The sequence below is a fragment of the Salmo salar genome, chromosome 06 (genome assembly GCF_965601325.2).
Source record: "Salmo salar chromosome 06, fSalSal1, whole genome shotgun sequence".
NCBI lineage: Eukaryota > Metazoa > Chordata > Actinopteri > Salmoniformes > Salmonidae > Salmo > Salmo salar.
Genome location: NC_138296.1, coordinates 21,250,501 through 21,262,950, shown reverse-complemented (window position 1 = coordinate 21,262,950; position 12,450 = coordinate 21,250,501). Strand labels below are relative to the sequence as shown.

Sequence of the window (12,450 nt, the reverse complement as noted above, 5' to 3'; positions counted from 1 at the left end):
TGGTGCTACACACGACTTACCGTTCACCTGAAATAACCTGTTTGCATGGCTGTTTTCATCAATAATACACTGCTCAAAAAAATAAAGGGAACACTTAAACAACACAATGTAACTCCAAGTCAATCACACTTCTGTGAAATCAAACTGTCCACTTAGGAAGCAACACTGATTGACAATAAATTTCACATGCTGTTGTGCAAATGGAATAGACAACAGGTGGAAATTATAGGCAATTAGCAAGACACCCCCAATAAAGGAGTGGTTCTGCAGGTGGGGACCACAGACCACTTCTCAGTTCCTATGTTTCCTGGCTGATGTTTTGGTCACTTTTGAATGCTGGCGGTGCTTTCACTCTAGTGGTAGCATGAGACGGAGTCTACAACCCACACAAGTGGCTCAGGTAGTGCAGCTCATCCAGGATGGCACATCAATGCGAGCTGTGGCTAGAAGGTTTGCTGTGTCTGTCAGCGTAGTGTCCAGCGCATGGAGGCGCTACCAGGAGACAGGCCAGTACATCAGGAGACGTGGAGGAGGCCGTAGGAGGGCAACAACCCAGCAGCAGGACCGCTACCTCCGCCTTTGTGCAAGGAGGAGCAGGAGGAGCACTGCCAGAGCCCTGCAAAATGACCTCCAGCAGGCCACAAATGTGCATGTGTCTGCTCAAACGGTCAGAAACAGACTCCATGAGGGTGGTATGAGGGCCCGATGTCCACAGGTGGGGGTTGTGCTTACAGCCCAACACCGTGCAGGACGTTTGGCATTTGCCAGAGAACACCAAGATTGGCAAATTCGCCACTGGCGCCCTGTGCTCTTCACAGATGAAAGCAGGTTTACACTGAGCACATGTGACAGATGTGACAGAGTCTGGAGACGCCGTGGAGAACGTTCTACTGCCTGCAACATCCTCCAATATGAACGGTTTGGCGGTGGGTCAGTCATGGTGTGGGGTGGCATTTCATTGGGGGGCCGCACAGCCCTCCATGTGCTCGCCAGAGGTAGCCTGACTGCCATTAGGTACCGAGATGAGATCCTCAGACCCCTTGTGAGACCATATGCTGGTGCGGTTGGCCCTGGGTTCCTCCTAATGCAAGACAATGCTAGACCTCATGTGGCTGGAGTGTGTCAGCAGTTCCTGCAAGAAGAAGGCATTGATGCTATGGACTGGCCCGCCCGTTCCCCAGACCTGAATCCAATTGAGCACATCTGGGACATCATGTCTCGCTCCATCCACCAACGTCACGTTGCACCACAGACTGTCCAGGAGTTGGCGGATGCTTTAGTCCAGGTCTGGGAGGAGATCCCTCAGGAGACCATCCGCCACCTCATCAGGAGCATGCCCAGGCGTTGTAGGGAGGTCATACAGGCACGTGGAGGCCACACACACTACTGAGCCTCATTTTGACTTGTTTTAAGGACATTACATCAAAGTTGGATCAGCCTGTAGTGTGGTTTTCCACTTTAATTTTGAGTGTGACTCCAAATCCAAACCTCCATGGGTTGATAAATTGGATTTCCATTTGATTATTTTTGTGTGATTTTGTTGTCAGCACATTCAACTATGTAAAGAAAAAAGTATTTAATAAGATTATTTCATTCATTCAGATCTAGGATGTGTTATTTTAGTGTTCCCTTTACTTTTTTGAGCAGTGTAATTATTAACACATTAATATAGGCTATGTTTATTTGTGTACTTTAGTGTGAGTGTATTTGCCTATGAATTTAACATTTTGGATGTACCACTAGGTACCAGCCACTATAGGTCCAAAGATTTCTGTACACAACATAGGTGTTGCATAACTTCATTGTTACTTAATGTATGCCCCAGACATATTTACCCATATTTTCCCAGAGACAGACGTATTCACCCAATATCATGCACAATTTACATGATCAATTATGAAGTTATGTTGGACTTGATCATTAGTCCTAGTCTTGGGAGAGCCAGACATATGTGCAACTCAGCACTAAAACACCAGACACAACTGGGCGGCAGGTAGCCTAGCGGTTAGAGTGTTGGGTGAGTTACCGAAAGGTTGCTGGTTTGAATACCCAAGCCGACAAGGTGAAAAATCAGATATCTGTCAATGCGCTCTTGAGCAAGGCAGTTAAACCTAATTTGCTCCATGGGCGCTGTACCACTATGCCTGACCCTGTAAAACAAACAATTTCACTGCATGTGACAATTAAACATGTATTATTATTAACTACTCGTCAAGATAATATGGCGTATTAATGCTGGGCTGGAACAAAAGCCTGCTCACTTTGTAGCTCAGGACCAGATTTTTCACAATGTACTGTTACTGCCACGACCTCTGGTGGTTGGATGAGGTAAAACAATGTTACTGGTTCAGCACTTACCTGAAACACCATCATTGCTCTGGGGTTTTTGGTACCCCGAGGCAGTGTATCGGAGTTCTCCCTAAGCAACACAAGTGGGCTATACCTAATGGTGCACTGCAAGAATTATTAGGGCTATGGGCCTAGGTATGTGCCACCTATTGCATTAGGAATTCATTGACTTGGTAGGTAGACTAAGTACATTGATTGGTCCCTGTAATTTCCTAAATTAATTTAGTAATTGAATAACAATAGACAAAAAGATAGGCCTTTATATAGGTATATTTATAATAGTACTATTTTCTCCCATCATCTCTAATAAACTGAACGCGAATGAATAGAAAATAAGCAAATGTCACTTATAAGACACCAAAACAATTAAGAAACACGTTTGTTGAATATAAAGAAGTTAACGGGTTAAATATGAGCACCAAATATGTGGCAAGGAGTTTTTTTTAAAGAAGCTCAGCAATTTCCTGTTTAAACTTGGGAAAACAGAGACGTGTCCAATAACACAGATGCGTTAAAACATGCAAACCAATTGTCTCCTAACACATAAATATCCCTTATGATTTTCTGTATGGTTCATTGTAAGAGTTAAAGCGGGTTAAAGAAAAAGGTATGTTCAGCGGGGAAGGAGAGACTTGTTTTGAGAGGAGCTGAGGACTGACTGCCCATGGTGGATGGGCGGAGCAGCAAGCATGCGCTGAGCTGGCAGAGACGGGGCTAGTCTGCTGCGCGCAAGGAGAGGGAGATCACGGGCTGGCTCGGGTCCTCTCAGACGGACGCGGGGAGACCACCTTACCAATCACGTCTCCTTGAGGACTAAATAGGCGAGAACAGAAAAGAGCAAGCGAGAGAGTGAGAGACAGGGAGAAATAGAATAATAGAAAGCTATAAGGACAACACCTCCGTTTGTAACCACAGGGAGTCGGCATCTGGAAACATAACGAGTGAAGAAGACCCCCCCTCGCGACATCTCTCGGCTCTGTATCTCCCAGCGCACCCCTCCTATAGCCTACTCCCTGGAGAACGACCACCCATTGAACACCCTAATTGACCAGCGTTGCCATTAAGCGATGCACTTTGAATCCAAGACGAAACCGAACGCGTCATTTTGATGCACATTCTACAACCAGTGATCTTCATTTTCCAAAACGGAACAGTTTAGCGGGCCGTGGGTGTTAGCCTAAATTTAACGGGTTTCTGGCGACGTGAAATTATCTCATCCCCGGTAACTGACATCAACACTATACGATTATCTCGTATTGCTTGTGGAAGAGTCTTATCATCTTCGTTTTATTCCATTTTCTATTTTATTTTCCAAACCAATGGTCTGGGAACGGACCGCCTCACCCGACACATAGTATTTTATTTAGACGTGTCAGCTTCGTCTAGTGCTTTGAACGAGGACAACATTACAGAATTGCAAGGGGAAATTGTCATCGAGAGGCTTTTGCACAAAAATACTGAGTGGAAAGTTTGTTGCCGGATAGGGAATAAATCGGAGACATCTCGGCCATATCCACGGGATTTTTCCCTAAGGTAAGCCCGTTGCCTTTAGCCTACAACTCCCCAATATCCTTCCCGCTTTCCTTCTCTGTGTCGGGTTATTGTTACACTGGATGACATATAGGCGTTACATCATTTGCACGGGCAGTTCGTTCCCGTATGGTATATTTGATGTTTGTAAATGTGGTCTTGTGTGTCCGAGATAGTCGGTGAAATGGGCAGAGTTCAAGGAGGACAGGGCGGACTGACCTAATTTCTGAGTCCACAGCGGTGCGCCAGCCCTGTTCGGTTGTCCAGAGACGCCGCCGCCGCTCCGCCTGGACTGCCTGTCATATCTTTATACACTGGCCATGGCGTAGGCCTACGTGCACCGCCAGCGTCTGGAATTTACAAAGACACCGTGTCATTCCTCATATTCATAGGGACACGACATGTCTGCTTGACAGTCACCCAACAAAAAGTAGAATTCCCCCAGAAACACATTTTCAGAGCGCGCTTGGCAAGCGAGGCCTACTCTCCTTGTGGGGTTGCTTCGCCTCAAATAGTGAAGCCATATGCGCGGGGCATGTCAAGGATTTCAGTTCTGCGAGATGATGGAATGGAATCAGATTCAGAACCAGAAGCAGAAAACTATCGGTATTATTTCTACCATCACATCAATTTACTGTGATACATTATCAATATTCAAAGCCCTAAACATTAATGTGCTATTGCAAACCCTAAAGACACAATGTTCCCTCATAACATCAGGTGAACAAACAACACAGGGATCCAATAACGGCACTGTCATGAAATATCTCCATTGTTATGTTGCCAGTTCCCAATTTAACAAAACTTAATTCAGCGTTGCTCTCAAGGGCCAAGCACCCAAACCAATAGCAGACCAGGACAGCTACACTGTACTGTGCAATGGGGCAGCAGATGATCTGTGTGGACAGAAGCCTGGATAAAGAGGCTATTTTCCTCCAATTAAGCAATTGCTCTGTCCCTGCGCCTAAGCCTAATGGTGTGCACATTTGGAGCTCGGGAGCAGGTTTGGGACAGAGCCTCTCCTGATTGGCTGCCTCCCATTGTCCCAGATGAGGCCAGGGGAAAAGGGTTTAGGCCTGCCAAGGCAGAATACAGTTAACCAACCCATGAGGAGGCCTGATCATTAAAAAACATTACATTATGAACCCAGGCACACTCTTACTTTCTGAGGGGGGTTGGATTGGAGGGGGTTGGTTGGGGGCTGGATGAAAGTTTGAATGTTTTCAAGGGGTTGGTGTTTTTTAATATGTTTCTTAAGTGTGTGTGTGTGTGTGTGTGTGTGTGTGTGTGTGTGTAGCCTACTATGTGTCAAACAGACAGTGAGCATATTATATATATATAATAGGAAGAGAAGGGGATATTGACTCCTACCCAAGCCCCCTGGCTACTATTTCATCCATAATACTGCTGTGAACTATGAGACTATGTGTGAGGGCCGTATTCCAGGTGCACTTCACATCTACATAGACACAGGCACGTGCATGTGTACACACACATGAAGACACAGAAAAACACACACATACTCATGAATGCCCGCACACCCAAACAGGAACGCAGGCACACACACACACACACACCACACACACACACACACACACACACACACACACACACACACACACACACGCATGACTCTGTTTATCCAATCAGCTGATGAGCGACAGACAGAGATGACTGAGATCAGTTCTCCTGAGGGTTAGCGGTTTTCATCAGACAGCAGCATGGTTAGCCAGCATGGTAATGATTTTCCCACTCAGTACAGTATTCACTGCTGCTTTCTGAGGCAGTCAGTCAGTCAGTCAGTCAGTCTGGACACAGGCCAGATGTCCACTGATGTCCAGCTGTGTATCTCTGTGGTGGTCTCACACTTCAATAGTGTGTGTGTGCATGCTCTTGTTAGTGTCTGTGTGTGTGCACACATGTGTCTGTCTGTGTGTGTGTGCTTTTGTAGTTGTGAGTGTGTGTACACACAGAGCATTCTGCCTAGCACTGTGCATAGTTTTGTCCTGCCTGCATGCTTGGCCACATGTGGATAGCTTGGACAGCTGTGTGAGGCAACAGTTGGTGCTGTACAGCTCTTCCTGGTTTGGAACCACACTGGTGGTTTGACACTGGTACTTTAATGGTCTAGCCCACCACTGAGCTGCAGTCTTTCTCTGGTCCAGTCATACAATAAGGCTCAGTCCCAATATCCATCCAAACAGTCCACATACAGTTGAAGTCAGATGTTTACATACACCTTAACCAAATATATTTAAACTCAGTTTTTCACAATTCCTGACATTTAATCCTAGTAAAAATTTCCTGTCTTAGGTCAGTTAGGATCACCACTTTATTTTAAGAATGTGAAATGTCAGAACAATAGTAGAGAGAATTATTTATTTCAGCTTTTATTTCTTTCATCACATTCCCAGTGGGTCAGAAGTTTACATAGACTCAATTTGTATTTGGTAGCATTGCCTTTAAATTGTTTAACTTGGGTTAAACGTTTTGGGTAGCCTTCCAAGTTGGTTAATTTTGGCCCATTCCTCCTGACAGAGCTGGTGTAACTGAGTCAAGTTTGTAGGCCTCCTTGCTCGCACACACTTTTTCAGTTCTGCCCACAAATGTTCTATAGGATTGAGGTCAGGGCTTTGTGATGGCCACTCCAATACTTTTGACTTTGTTGTCCTTAAGCCATTTTGCCACAACTTTGGAAGCATGCTTGGGGTCATTGTCCATTTGGAAGACCCATTTGCGACCAAGCTTTAACTTCCTGACTGATGTCTTGAGATGTTGCTTCAATATATCCACATCATTTTCCATCTTCATGATGCCATCTATTTTGTGAAGTCCACCAGTCCCTCCTGCAGCAAAGCACCCCTACAACATAATGCTGCCACCCCCGTGCTTCACGGTTGGGATGGTGTTCTTTGGCTTGCAAGCCTCTCCCTTTTTCCTTCAAACATAACGATGGTCATTATGGGCAAACAGTTCTATTTTTGTTTCATCAGACCAGAGGACATTTCTTCAAAAAGTTTGATCTTTGTCCCCATGTGCAGTTGCAAACCATAGTCTGGCTTTTTTTATGGCGGTTTTGGAGCAGTGGCTTCTTCCTTGCTGAGCGGCCTTTCAGGTTATGTCGATATAGGACTCGTTTTACTGTGGATATAGATACTTTTGTACCTGTTTCCTCCAGCATCTTCACAAGGTCCTTTGCTGTTGTTCTGGGATTGATTTGCACTTTTCACACCAAAGTACATTCATCTCTAGGAGACAGAACGCGTCTCTTTCATGGGCGGTATGACGACTGCGTGGTCCCATGGTGTTTATACTTGCATACTATTGTTTGTTTAGATGAACGTGGTACCTTCAGGTGTTTGGAAATTGCTCCCAAGGATGAACCAGACTTGTGGAGGTCTACATTTTTTTTTCTGAGGTCTTGGCTGATTTCTTTTGAGTTTCCCATGATGTCAAGCAAAGAGGCGTTGAGTTTGAAAGTAGGCCTTGAAATACATCCACAGGTACACCTCCAATTGACTCAAATGATGTCAATTAGCCCATCAGAAGCTTCTAAAGCCATGACACCATTTTCTGGAATTTTCCAAGCTGTTTAAAGGCACAGTCAGCTTAGTGTATGTAAACTTCTGACCCACTGGAATTGTGATACAGTGAATTATAAGTGAAATAATCTGTCTGTAAACAATTGTTGGAAAAATGACTTGTCCTAACCGACTTGCCAAAACTGTAGTTTGTTAACAAGAAATTTGTGGAGTAGTTGAAAAACAAGGTTTAATGACTCAAACCTAAGTGGATGTAAACATCTGACTTCAACTGTAGAATGAGGAGTCTATTGGGAACTTTAGTAGTATGCTTAGCTAGTACAGGGTGCTAGTTGGAACATAGCCTTTATGAAGCTTGCCCTGCATGTGTCAATGAAGGTTTAGTCTGCAAGTATACATTATGCACTGTAGATATACTCAGTTTATTAGGTACACCAATCTAGTACTGGGTCAGACCCCCCTTTGCCTCCAGAACAGCCTGAATTCTTCAGGGCATGGAAATGTTGCTCAATTGGTATCAAGGGACCTAACATGTGCCAGGAAAACATTCCCCACATCATTACACCACCCACACCATTACACCACCCACACCATTACACCACCACCACCAGCCTGTACCGTTGACACCAGGCAGGATGGGACCATGGAGTCATGCTTCTTATGCCAAATCCTGACTCTGCTGTCAGCATGATAAAACAGGAACCAGGGTTAGTCAGACCAGGCAATGTTTTTCACTCCTCAGTTGTCCAGTGTTGGTGATCACGTGCCCACTGGAGCCACTTCTTCATGTTTTTAGCTGATAGGAGTAGAACCCGGCGTGGTCATCTGCTGCAGTAGCCCATCTGTGACAAGGACTGACGAGTTGTGCGTTCCAAGATGCCGTTCTGCACACCACTGTTGTACTGGGCCGTTATCCTGTTAGGGCTAGGGGGCAGTATTGACACGGCTGGATAAAAAACGTACCCGATTTAATCTGGTTACCACTCCTACCCAGTAACTAGAATATGCATATACTTATTACATATGGATAGAAAACACCCTAAAGTTTCTAAAACTGTTTGAATGGTGTCTGTGAGTATAACAGAACTCAAATGGCAGGTCAAAACCTGAGAGATTCCTTCACAGGAAGTGGCCTGTCTGACCATTTCTGGAACTTCTTTGCCATCTCTATCTTTTACTAAGGATCTCTGCTCTAACGTGACACTTCCTACGTCGTCCATAGGCGCTCAGAGCCCGGGAAAAACCTGAATGTCGTCATCCCAGCCCCAGGCTGAAACACATTATCGCCTTTCTCAAGTGGCCGATCAAGGGACTCTGGGCTTAGGCGCGTGACCTGACCGCCCCCGTCTTTGTGATTTTTTTTCCTCTGTTTGCCGAAAAGGAGATTCCCGGTCGGAATATTATCGCTTTTCTATGAGAAAAATGGCATAAAATTTATTTTAAACAGCGGTTGACATGCTTCGAAGTACGGTAATGGAATATTTAGAATTTTTTTGTCACGAATTGCGCCATGCGCACGACCCTTCTTTACCATTTCGGATAGTGTCTGGAACGCACGAACAAAACGCCGCTATTCGGATATAACGATGGATTATTTTGGACCAAACCAACATTTGTTATTGAAGTAGCAGTCCTGGGAGTGCATTCTGACGAAGACAACAAAAGGTAATCAAACTTTTATAATAGTAAATATGATTATGGTGAGTGCTAAACTTGCCGGGTGTTTAAATAGCTAGCCCGTGATGCCTGGGCTATGTACTTAGAATATTGCAAAATGTGCTTTCACCAAAAAGCTATTTTAAAATCGGACATATCGAGTGCATAGAGGAGGTCTGTATCTATAATTCTTAAAATAATTGTTATGCTTTTTGTGAACGTTTATCGTGAGTAATTTAGTAAAATGTTAGCGAATTCCCCGGAAGTTTGCGGGGGGTATGCTAGTTCTGAACGTCACATGCTAATGTAAAAAGCTGGTTTTTGATATAAATATGAACTTGATTGAACAAAACATGCATGTATTGTATAACATAATGTCCTAGGGTTGTCATCTGATGAAGATCATCAAAGGTTAGTGTTGCATTTAGCTGTCTTCTGGGTTTTTGTGACATTATATGCTAGCTTGAAAAATGGGTGTCTGATTATTTCTGGCTTGGTACTCTGCTGACATAATCTAATGTTTTGCTTTCGTTGTAAAGCCTTTTTGAAATCGGACAGTGTGGTTAGATTAACGAGAGTCTTGTCTTTAAATAGCTGTAAAATAGTCATATGTTTGAGAAATTGAAGTAATAGGATTTTTAAGGTTTTGAAAATCGCGCCACAGGCTTCAAGTGGCTGTTACGTAGGTGGGACGAATTCGTCCCGCCTAGCCCATAGAGGTTATTTGCCTGTTTGTGGCCCGCCTGTTAGCTTGCACGATTCTTGCCATTCTCCTTCGACTTCTCATCAACGAGCTGTTTTCGCCCACAGGACTGCCGATGACTACATTTTTTTGTTTATCTCACCATTCTCAGTAAACCCTAGACCTTCATGCTTGAAAAGCCCAGGAGGCCAGTGAGTGAGTACTCCTGTAGTGAGTACTCCATCTGGGCATGGTGTTGTGCAGTATGTGGTACCCCTCCACATCCAGAGTTTCATGCCATATGAACCCACCCTGCACCACCACCGCAGCTCTGAAGTCATGCCCCTGGCCTGTATCGTAGACAGCCAACCTAGAGACATATTGCTGGGTATAACCACATAGACAGCCAACCTAGAGACATGTTGCTGGGTATAACCACATAGACAGCCAACCAAGAGACATGTTGCTGGGTATAACCACATAGACAGCCAACCTAGAGACATATTGCTGGGTATAACCACATAGACAGCCAACCTAGAGACATATTGCTGGGTATAACCACATAGACAGCCAACCTAGAGACATATTGCTGGGTATAACCACATAGACAGCCAACCAAGAGACATGTTGCTGGGTATAACCACATAGACAGCCAACCTAGAGACATATTGCTGGTATAACCACATAGACAGCCAACCTAGAGACATATTGCTGGGTATAACCACATAGACAGCCAACCTAGAGACATGTTGCTGGGTATAACCACATAGACAGCCAACCAAGAGACATGTTGCTGGGTATAACCACATAGACAGCCAACCTAGAGACATATTGCTGGGTATAACCACATAGACAGCCAACCTAGAGACATGTTGCTGGGTATAACCACATAGACAGCCAACCAAGAGACATGTTGCTGGGTATAACCACATAGACAGCCAACCAAGAGACATGTTGCTGGGTATAACCACATAGACAGCCAACCTAGAGACATATTGCTGGGTATAACCACATAGACAGCCAACCTAGAGACATATTGCTGGGTATAACCACATAGACAGCCAACCAAGAGACATGTTGCTGGGTATAACCACATAGACAGCCAACCAAGAGACATATTGCTGGGTATAACCACATAGACAGCCAACCTAGAGACATATTGCTGGGTATAACCACATAGACAGCCAACCTAGAGACATGTTGCTGGGTATAACCACATAGACAGCCAACCTAGAGACATATTGCTGGTATAACCACATAGACAGCCAACCAAGAGACATATTGCTGGTATAACCACATAGACAGCCAACCAAGAGACAAATTGCTGGGTATAACCACATAGACAGCCAACCTAGAGACATGTTGCTGGGTTAACCACATAGACTGCCAACCTAGAGACATATTGCTGGGTTAACCACATAGACTGCCAACCTAGAGACATGTTGCTGGGTATAACCACATAGACAGCCAACCTAGAGACATATTGCTGGGTATAACCACATAGACAGCCAACCTAGAGACATATTGCTGGGTATAACCACATAGACAGCCAACCTAGAGACATATTGCTGGGTATAACCACATAGACAGCCAACCTAGAGACATATTTCTGGGTATAACCACATAGACAGCCAACCTAGAGACATATTGCTGGTATAACCACATAGACAGCCAACCTAGAGACATGTTGCTGGGTATAACCACATAGACAGCCAACCTAGAGACATATTGCTGGTATAACCACATAGACAGCCAACCAAGAGACATATTGCTGGTATAACCACATAGACAGCCAACCAAGAGACAAATTGCTGGGTATAACCACATAGACAGCCAACCTAGATACATATTGCTGGGTATAACCACATAGACAGCCAACCTAGAGACATACTGCTGGGTATAACCACATAGACAGCCAACCTAGAGACATGTTGCTGGGTATAACCACATAGACAGCCAACCTAGAGACATATTGCTGGGTATAACCACATAGACAGCCAACCTAGAGACATATTGCTGGGTATAACCACATAGACAGCCAACCTAGAGACATATTGCTGGGTATAACCACATAGACAGCCAACCTAGAGACATATTGCTGGGTATAACCACATAGACAGCCAACCTAGAGACATATTGCTGGTATAACCACATAGACAGCCAACCTAGAGACATGTTGCTGGGTATAACCACATAGACAGCCAACCTAGAGACATATTGCTGGTATAACCACATAGACAGCCAACCAAGAGACATATTGCTGGGTATAACCACATAGACAGCCAACCTAGAGACATGTTGCTGGGTATAACCACATAGACAGCCAACCTAGATACATATTGCTGGGTATAACCACATAGACTGTCAACCAAGAGACATGTTGCTGGGTATAACCACATAGACAGCCAACCAAGAGACAAATTGCTGTGTATACCCACATAGACAGCCAACCTAGAGACATGTTGCTGGGTTAACCACATAGACTGCCAACCTAGAGACATATTGCTGGGTTAACCACATAGACTGCCAACCTAGAGACATATTGCTGGGTATAACCACATAGACAGCCAACCTAGAGACATGTTGCTGGGTATAACCACATAGACAGCCAACCTAGAGACATATTGCTGGGTATAACCACATAGACAGCCAACCTAGAGACATATTGCTGGGTATAACCACATAGACAGC

The 12,450-nt window shown here is 44.7% G+C and overlaps 1 protein-coding gene across 1 annotated transcript in view; it reads left to right on the top strand.

Annotated features, from left to right (window-relative positions):
- Window positions 1-3,527: 3,527 nt before the first annotated feature.
- glis2b (GLIS family zinc finger 2b) overlaps window positions 3,528-12,450 on the top strand; it is an 85,841-nt gene continuing 76,918 nt past the window's right edge. Inside the window, exon 1 of the mRNA XM_082976141.1 lies at window positions 3,528-3,882. The gene's annotated coding sequence lies outside the window, so the exon portion shown is untranslated. The remainder of the gene's footprint in view (window positions 3,883-12,450) is intronic.